The following is a 9,541-nucleotide window of genomic DNA, read 5'->3' as shown; positions in this document are numbered from 1 at the left end:
TATGCAGAAATGTATAAAGATGGCTCAGTTATGCTACAGTGACTAAACGTGTACTCAGTTATTTCTGTTACACTAAAATTGACCTCACACCTGAATTATCTAAAGATTATAATGATTCAGTATTTCTCTCACACTGTCATTTACCAGCAAAGTGACAATGAACTGCTATCGATCATGTTCAGATTCAGACAAAAATTTTAGCTTGAAATATCAGCACAGCTTTTAAATCTCCATTGGTTACTTCTTTGAAATATTTTATACTTGAGAAATTTCAATTACTATTAGCCACAGACACTCCATATCTAAACAGCTAAGAACTGCACAGGAATCTTCATCATTTAAGTTGGAATCTGCTGTCTATGAAATCAATTTCAGCCACATGATATTGTAAAATGGTATTTAAAAATATTTTATGTATGCTACTAGTACATGTAATTACATTCTGTTTTCACTGTTGTTTTTTAATTATGACTCATGGTTACAAAAATATGTAATAAACAAAATTGTGATAGCAAACGTTGTTGAAATAATGAGAAAATTTTAAAATGTTCCAAATTTCAAACCATCTAAACAAGCCCACAAATGCATCTGAATGTTATGGCATGTGTACAGTTTCTTACTCATTTTCTACTTTTGGTTGACTTGTAAGGCAAGGCGACTTACAAATTAAGAACGGATTATTTAACTGTTTATACATGTGATGTGGAGTGTGAAGTTAGAATAAGGTCACCATCCCTCTTGAATGTCATAAAGATTGACTAAAGAGGGTTCCGATCTTAAAGATTTCTGCACCTGTTTCTCCTTGATGATCACATACAGTGATAAGAGTTGCAAGATATTGGTGGAGTACAGTGCATAGTAGCCACCTTCTGAAAGGTGGGGAACGCAGCCAAACCATAGGTGAGAGAAACCTCATTTATAATGGCCCTTAACCTAATACAGTGTGCCAGGGGTCTGGTTTGGTGGAACTACAGGTGAAGGAGAGGTAGTGAGATATCTGAAGAAGAGGCTATAGGGAATAGGACTGGATGTGTAACAGGAAAGTCAAGTGAAATGATGGAAGTGCTCAACAGAAGAAGAGCAGTCATACAGGACGCAAGGTAGAAAGATAAAGGGGTGAACATAATTAGTGGGTACAGTGGGTGGTAGACATTTTTTTGGTAAGAGAACAGTGATGGCAATGCTAGTGTTCGGTGTTGGGCAATAAAATGTTACTCAGTGACATGTTACTGTAATATTATTAGCTGATTAATCTGTTCGCTCGACCGTGTCCATGATGTCAGCCAGACATGATGAAGAGGACTTTTTTGCATTTGAGACAGTGTCTGAGGACAACTACTCGGCAGAAAAAGAAGTTGTGGACTATTTGAGGTTATGGGGTTATGAGGTTGATAATCTGAACCAGTTCTCAAACATCAAAAACATGTAAAGTACATGAAGTAGAACACTCTGACCCCATCTAGTGCACCTGTGGAGCTCACCCCAAGAAGGAACAGAAGGTCTGATAAAAGTTTGAGAAGCTTGTGTTAATGAGATGCCATCATTGTTTCACTTCTGAACATTGGAACCATGTTTAATATGTCAGGCAGAGGTAACAAAACTGGAGGCTGGACATGATATCAGCGTAAATATGAAGCAAAGTTAAATGTTTTGCTAATGTTTGGTAAAACTGTTATAGTTCTACTGTGAGAATACTTTAGTACTTTAATTTATATATTTATATTTTTTCATACAGGCTGTAATGTTTGTGGTTATGCAGTTTGATTGTTGGCTCCTTCTTTACAAGGTTAATTGATCCAGTAATGTGGATTCATTTTTAAAAGAAGCTAGTTGTATGACCCTGTTATGGGGGGTTTGTTGAAAGTACTATAGTAATATAATGAGCAATGTAACTAATTACCTTTGGTACTAAGTAATAAGTAAAGTAATATGTATACTCTTTAAAAAGAATAATAAGTAAAACGTGACTTATTACTCTTCCTGAGTAATTTGCCCAACAGTGCTGAAGTGGTTGCAGGCGAGGATGGTGAATGAGAGTGCTACGACGATTGTTGGTTAAAGACTGCTGAATGATATACTGTTGGCATATTTTCCACAGATTGGCAGAACTGATGAAAAGAAAAATTAAATTTGGGATTGGTTGATTCAGGTGATGTCCCAGGATAAGGGGATTGTAATGAATGTTGACCTGAATGGGCATGTTGAAGCAGGTGCTGATAGCTATGAGGGAGAGCATGAGGGCTTTACCTTCAGTACAAAGACCATTGAAGAGAGAGGTTTCTGGAGTTGCGATGCAAGACTATTAGTTGGTGAGAAATGTGATGGTGGTCCCTAGAGATGAAAAAAACGTGGGTCTTGGGACAGGATTTAAATATTAAGACAGATGAAGCCTCTTGAATAGACAGCTTAATGAATGTCTAACCGGTGTTCGGGTCTGTGTTACAGGATCTCTGTCGTCTATAAGGTCTCAGTGTTGTAAGCAGTGCCAATGTTCTAAGTAGTATGGAGTTCAGCATGACTAAGTCTGTTTTTGTAGTTATGGGATGCAGCTTCTTGTCTTTGTGATATAATAGAGCAATATGCAAATGTCTTGCTCAGACAAACCAGCTTATTGTTGTTTTTTTATGCCAATTTTAATTACTACAACAAGCAGCTTACCTCTTTAATTGTCTGCAGCCCAACATGATTCATCCTTCTTGGATTTTGTGTGAACCAACAGAAGGATATATTTTTAATGATGATTACAGGATCAATTTGTCACGAAACATTGTGACTTAAGCCCGGTTGCATATGGGACTGGGCATCTGCAAGCCAGTCAGAGTGCCCATGTTAATCCCTGTCCACCATTGAAAATGCCTTCAATAGGCACACAAGCGTTGGAACAGGACCATGACTCAATGGAAGACGATTACCTGGTATGATGAATTCTGTTTTCTGTTGGATCAGGTGCACAGCCTGGTGTGTGTTTGTTGTTTACCTGGGCAAGACATGGCACTTGGATGAACTGTAGCAAGAATACCCAACAGTGGAGGAAGTGTGATGCTTTGGGCAATCTTTTACTGGGGGAAGTTCTGGGTCTAGGCATTCCTAAGGACATTAATTTGGCACAAAATCACCTACTGATGGCAAGAGTATTCACTGATGGATAAAGCAGAGCACTGCAACAGTGCGCAAATTGTATGGAAGTGGCTTAAGGAACATGATGAAGAGCTGAAGGTTTTGCTCAGACCTCCAAATTCCCCAGATCTCAATCCAATCAAGGATTGTTGGGTGTGTTCAACAACAACAACAACATTTATTTATATAGCACATTTTCATACAAACAGTAGCTCAAAGTGCTTTACATAATAAAGAATAGAAAAATAAAAGACACAATAAGAAAACAAAATAAATCAACATTAATTAACATCGAATAAGAGTAAGGTTCAATGGCCAGGGGGGACAGAAAAACAAAAACTCCAGACGGCTGGAGAAAAAATAAAATCTGTAGGGATTCCAGACCATGAGACCACCCAGTCCCCTCTGGGCAATCTACCTAACATAAATGAAACAGTCCTCTTTGGATTTAGGGTTCTCACGGAAGGGCTTGATGAAGATGGTCACGTAGAGTTCTGCCTTTTAATCCATCCATCCATCCATGTTGTGTTGCAACAACAAATCTAATCTGCAAGAACTGGAGGATCTGCTGAATTTCCTGAATCCAAATAACACAGGACACCATCAGGGGTGTTGTCAGAGCTGTTTGGCAGCACACAGAGGAGCAATGGCATATTAAGCAGGTAGTCTTCAGTACACTGTATGGGAGTGTACATACAGTACAGTCATTGGCTAAGATTATTAGGAACACTATACTAATACTGAGTAGGATCTCCTTTTGCTCCCAGAACAACCTCAGTTCTCAATGGCATGGATTTCACAAGACGCTGGAGACATGTTTTTGACATTCTGGTCCATGTTAACATGACTGCAGATTAGTCAGATGCACATTCATGCTGCAAATCTCTTGTTCTACCACATCCCAAAGATGTTCTTTTGGATTCTGATGGTAAAGGCCGCTGCTCCCTGGATTTTATAACTGATTTTCCTTCATTCCAAAGGTTCACCACTATTTTTGTGGTGATAGATCCATTTTTCAAAATTTGCACACTGTTTCTTTGAAAAAAAAAAAAAAAAGCCTACACTACAGCTAAAAAACTAGCAAATATTTGTCTTTAACAAATAGCTTATCTGCATGTTTCCTACTGCAGTCATTTCAGACCAAGCACCACAGTTTGTCTCTCCATTTTGGATATTTTTTTGTAACAATATCAACTTTACTACTAACCTGACATCTAGATACTCTGGAATCTAATGGTCAAAGAGTAAATCAGCACTTCCAGGTCCAGTAGAAGCCATTCAAAGATGGCATAGTGTTCCCCTGCAGCTCCCTGGGTGGCACCCAAGAACTTTGACAGGGCTGCCACACAAAACTACAATTCCCAGTCTGACCCGCAGGTATCCATATAGGAGTTGCTGCCATTGTATGCATGGGGAAAGAACATAGCACTGGGATGCGGACCCCCAGTGTCTTTCCAAGCAGGTCTGTCATCCTGACAAGGAACCAGTAGGCATTCCAGCTGTGATGACAGTCCATCTTCTTCCTTCCATTATGACCTCCCTTTCTGGGAGGAAGGAACCGGCTTCTATCCTGGCTGGGACGGCAGGCCATCTCTTTCCTTCCACTATGGCCTCCCACCCTGGCAAGGAACTAGCTTTCATCCATTTCGAGACACCAGATCATCCAGCATGGGACTCTCACTGGATTAAGTAGGCTTGATTATGGATGAGTACACATGGGTTTCAGCCACACAATAAAATAGTGGGGATGTCAAATAACAAAGAAGAAGAGAAAAACCTTTTTAAATACATTTTAAACATTTTATCCTTTGGGGATTAATATTACAAATGTACATTATTCATATGATTTTCGTTGTGCATAAAACACAAAAAAAGCTGATACAGGTACATCTCAATAAATTAGGATATCATCGAAAAGTAGACTTATTTCAGTAATTCAGTTCAAAAAGTGAAACTCATATATAAATTCATTGCACACAGTGTGATATATTTCAAGAGTTTATTTCATTTTATTTTGGGATTATGGCTTATAGCTAATGAAAACCCAAAATTCAGTATCTCACAAAATTAGAATAACTCCACTCAGCTAATTAACCTAAAACACCTGCAAAGGGGTCCTAAACCTTTAAATGGTCTCTCAGTCTGGTTCAGTAGGCCACACAATCATGGGGAAGACTACCGACTCGACAGTTGTCCAAAAGACAGTCATTGACACACTCCACAAGGAGGGTAAAGCCACAAAAGGTAGTTGCTAAAAAGGCTGGCTGTTGACAGAGTGCTGTGTCCAAGCAAATTAATAGAAAGTTGAGTGGAGGGAAAAATGTGGGAGAAAAAAGTGCACAACAAACAGGGATAACCGGAGCCTTGAGAGGATTGTGAAGCACAGCCCATTCAAGAATTTGGGGAAGATTCACAAGGAGTGGGGCTGTGGCTACACTCAGTGCTTCAAGAGCCAACCCACACAGACATATACGGGACATGGGCTACAACAGTCACATTCCTTGTGTCAAGCCACTCCTGGATCAGAGACAATGTCAGAAGTGTTTACCTGGGCTGAGGAGAAAACGGACTGGACTGTTGCTCAGTGGTCCAAAGTCCTCTCTTCAGATGAAAGTAAATTTTGCGTTTCATCTGGAAATCAAAGTCCCAAAGTCTGAAGGAAGAGTGAAGAGGCACAGAATCCAAGTTGCTTGAGGTCCAGTGTGAAGTTTCCACAGTCAGTGATAATCTGGGGAGCCATGTCATCTGCTGGTATTGGTCCACTGTGTTTTATCAAGTCCAAAGTCAGCGCAGCTGTCTACCAGGAAATTTTAGAGCACTTCATGCTTCCCTCTGCTGACAAGCTTCATGGAGATGCAGATTTCATTTTCCAGCAGGACTTGGCACCTGCCCACACTGCCAAAAGTACCAATACCTGGTTTAATGACCAAGATATCACTGTGCTTGATTGGGCAGCAAACTCGCCTGACCTAAAAGGAAGATGAGAGACACCAGACCCAACAATGTAGATGAGCTGATGGCCACATCATGGGCTTCCAAAACACCTCAGCAGTGCCACAGGCTGATTGCCTCCATGCCACGCCGCATTGATGCAGTAATTAATGCAAAAGAAGCCCCGACCAAGTATTGGGTAGTACATGGGCATACTTTTCAGTAGATCAACATTTCTGTATTAAAAATCATTTTTATTGGTCTTATGTAATATTCTAATTTTCTGAGATACTGAATTTTGAGTTTTCATTACCTGTAAGCCATAATCAGCAAAATGAAAAGAAATAAACACTTGAAATATATCACTCAGTGTATAATGAATCTATGTAATATATGAGTTTCACTTTTTTAATTGAATTACTGAAATAAATTAACTTTTTGATGATACTCTAATGTATTTATCACACAACTATAGAGCTATGGTGTTGCACTCTCTTCCCAGTATAAAAGAACTGGGGTATAAGGTAAAGATATGGGTGGCTGTCAGGGAGACATTAAAATAATGTCAGCCGTACTCATTCACTTTCACATATTCATAAATCAGGCAAAGGGAAGTGATGTCCTTAGCAAACGTTCAGTCTTTAAAGTGGATTTCCTCTACTGTGGGGAAAACATCAGGAAATAAAACAGACACTGGGGCATTTAAAATGAACGGTTTTCATGAAATTGTAGTTGGAGTGGTTAGTGTTGCTGCCTCACAGCCCAGGTTATGGGCTTGAATCCTGGACCTGTCACTGCCTTTCTGCCATTTGTGTGTTCTCTCCCTGTATCAGGATCAGCATTTCTCTGGGTACTTCAGATTTTATCTCAAATCCCACAGATGAACTGGCTAGTTTAACTGATGGCAATAAATGGCTGGACTGGCCTGGTGGGGGTGAATGTGAGCAAGTGTGCCCTGTGATAGACTGCCACCCTCTTTGGGGCTGGTTCTTACCTTGCATTTGATGTACCCAAATTTCAAACAAACATGTGGGGTATCGTTTTGAACTATTTCAAGGTCAGTGATTATGAATATAATGTTATTTTTGATCATTTTCTAGGGATCTATAAGAGGATGATTAATGTCAAATTTCTATTACAACTTACACTTTAAACATTTAAATTGAAGCACACATTTTAATATTTTAAATAATAGACTCAGCTATTCTTGTTTATTATGTACTTCTACTTCAAGGAGTAAATTATTACATTTCCTATGAACACCCCAAATAAGGGTGGCTTACACAAATTCAGACTTTTTTATTATTTCAATCCCTCCACCTGCTTTATCATTGACATATGTGATGTTCATAATGTGTGATTTTATGTGTCTCTTGTGGGGGTGTGTTTGGTGGGATTAGTCAGATGAGTCCAGGGCTCATAGAGGTCTTAATCTGGGCTTGACTATAGCCATTGTCATGGTTGTACCCTATAAAATTGTTTCTGATCTGCAAGTAATTGACAAAAGTGTTTAGTTTTTTCTGATAGCTTTAAATTATTTATGTCTACTCAAAACAAAAAATCTGAATAATCATTTACTCCATGACCTCCAGTCCCACAATAACAGACCCAGCTGGAGGCCATAATTGGGGCTCCCATAATCATTCAAATTTAGGACTATGGGTTCTGTTGGTAATCTATCAGAGAACACTGCAATTTATTAGTGATATATTAAACACGCATTGAACAAAGATAAGGAACTCTGAAAACATGAGCCCAAGCCCATAGATTTATTTGTCAGTTTTTATTTTGCGTATATACTCACTGAACAAATTATTAGGAACACCTGTACACCTGCTTATCCATGTAATTATATAATCAACCAATCATGGGGCAGCAGCAATATTCCTAAAATCATGTACTGTAGATGCAAGTCAGGGGATTCAGTTACATCAAACACCAGAATGGGAAAAATGTCATCACAGTGATATTTATCGTGATAAATCGGGCTGGTTTGAGTATTTCTGTAGCAGATCTCCTGGGATTTTCATGCACAACAGTCTCTGGAATTTGCTCAGAATGATACGAAAAACAAAAAACATCTAGTGGGCGGCAGTTCTGCGGATCAAAATGCCTCATTGATAAAAGAGGTCAGAAGAGAATGGTCAGACTAGTATGAGCTGATATAAAAGCTATGGCAAATCAGATAATTACGCTGTATAACTGTAGTGATGAGAAAAGCATCCCAGAATGCACACCATGCCGAACCCTTGTGGTGGATGGGCTACAACAGCAGAAGACCAAATCAGGTTCCATTACTGTCAACCAAGAACAAAACACTGAGGCTGCACTGGGCACTGACTCACCAAAACTAGACAATTGAAGACTGGAATAATGTAGTCTGGTCGGATAAATCTCAGTTTCTGCTAAGGCACACAGATGGCGGAGTCAGAATTTTCCACCAAACTGACTTTGTGTGTACAGTACAGGAAGGTGGTGGTGGTGTAATGGTGTTCTGAATGTTATCTTGGCACACTTTGGGCCTACTAATACCAATCAACCATCATCTGAATGACCACGGCCTATTTGAGTATTACTGCTGAATATGTGCATCCCATCATGGCCACAATATACTTGTCTTCTAATGGCTGCTTCTAATGTCACAAAGCAAAAGTGATCTCCAGCTGGTTAAGTGAACATGACAATGACTTCAGTGACCTTTCTAGTTAGTAGAACTTTGGGATATGGTACTTTCACAACATAAATGTGCAGATGACAAATCTGAAAAAAGTCATGTGCTACAATCATGTCAACATGGTCCAGAATGCCAAAGAAATGTTTCCATATCTTACATGAGAAATAGTAACTGCGTTTCTACAGTACATCTTCAGTAGGGGAAACGGGTTTCAGCCCTCAAGTAAACATTTTTTAAAAAGGTTTTAAAAGAAATGTTTTCGTTGTCCATCAAAAAAGGTGAATTGCATTGTGTACAAAGACAGAGACAATGACATGCATTAAGCATATTACCCGAGATCAACAATGAATTGTCCTAAAACTTGCCTTTCTACAGCGTCATCGGGTGTCTAGAAATTTCTTGTGACCGCTCGACCACATCAGCTGCCGCATTTGCTCCGGTGAAGTTCAAACACAGAGTCAGAGAGCGAACGGCGCGCGACAGGTGGGATAAGATCCTAGTGCGCCTGCGCTAAAGCAAATGCGAAGCCGCGTTTTTTTGCGAGTCTGACATCAGTGTTACTAGCAGTTCCAACTCGGAAATTACACCTACCGGTAAAAGAAGTTTTCTGATTGATTGTTCGAATATATTCCTTAACGCGAAGGAGGTTTTCTGCGCTTTAAAATTCTTCGTAGGCGAGTCTTTCAAGCCCTGCATGACCTGCCGCGAGGCACTAAAGTACGAGCAATAATTCATGAGCAGGTGTTTTAAAAAAAAATAAAATTTAAATATATACAAAAGTAAGTAAAATAGTACAGTAAGGAAAATAGCATTTGTATA

Source organism: Polypterus senegalus, chromosome 3 (genome assembly GCF_016835505.1).
Source record: "Polypterus senegalus isolate Bchr_013 chromosome 3, ASM1683550v1, whole genome shotgun sequence".
Classification (NCBI taxonomy): domain Eukaryota; kingdom Metazoa; phylum Chordata; class Cladistia; order Polypteriformes; family Polypteridae; genus Polypterus; species Polypterus senegalus.
The sequence above is the reverse complement of the archived record's forward strand: the minus strand, read 5'-3'. Positions refer to the sequence as shown.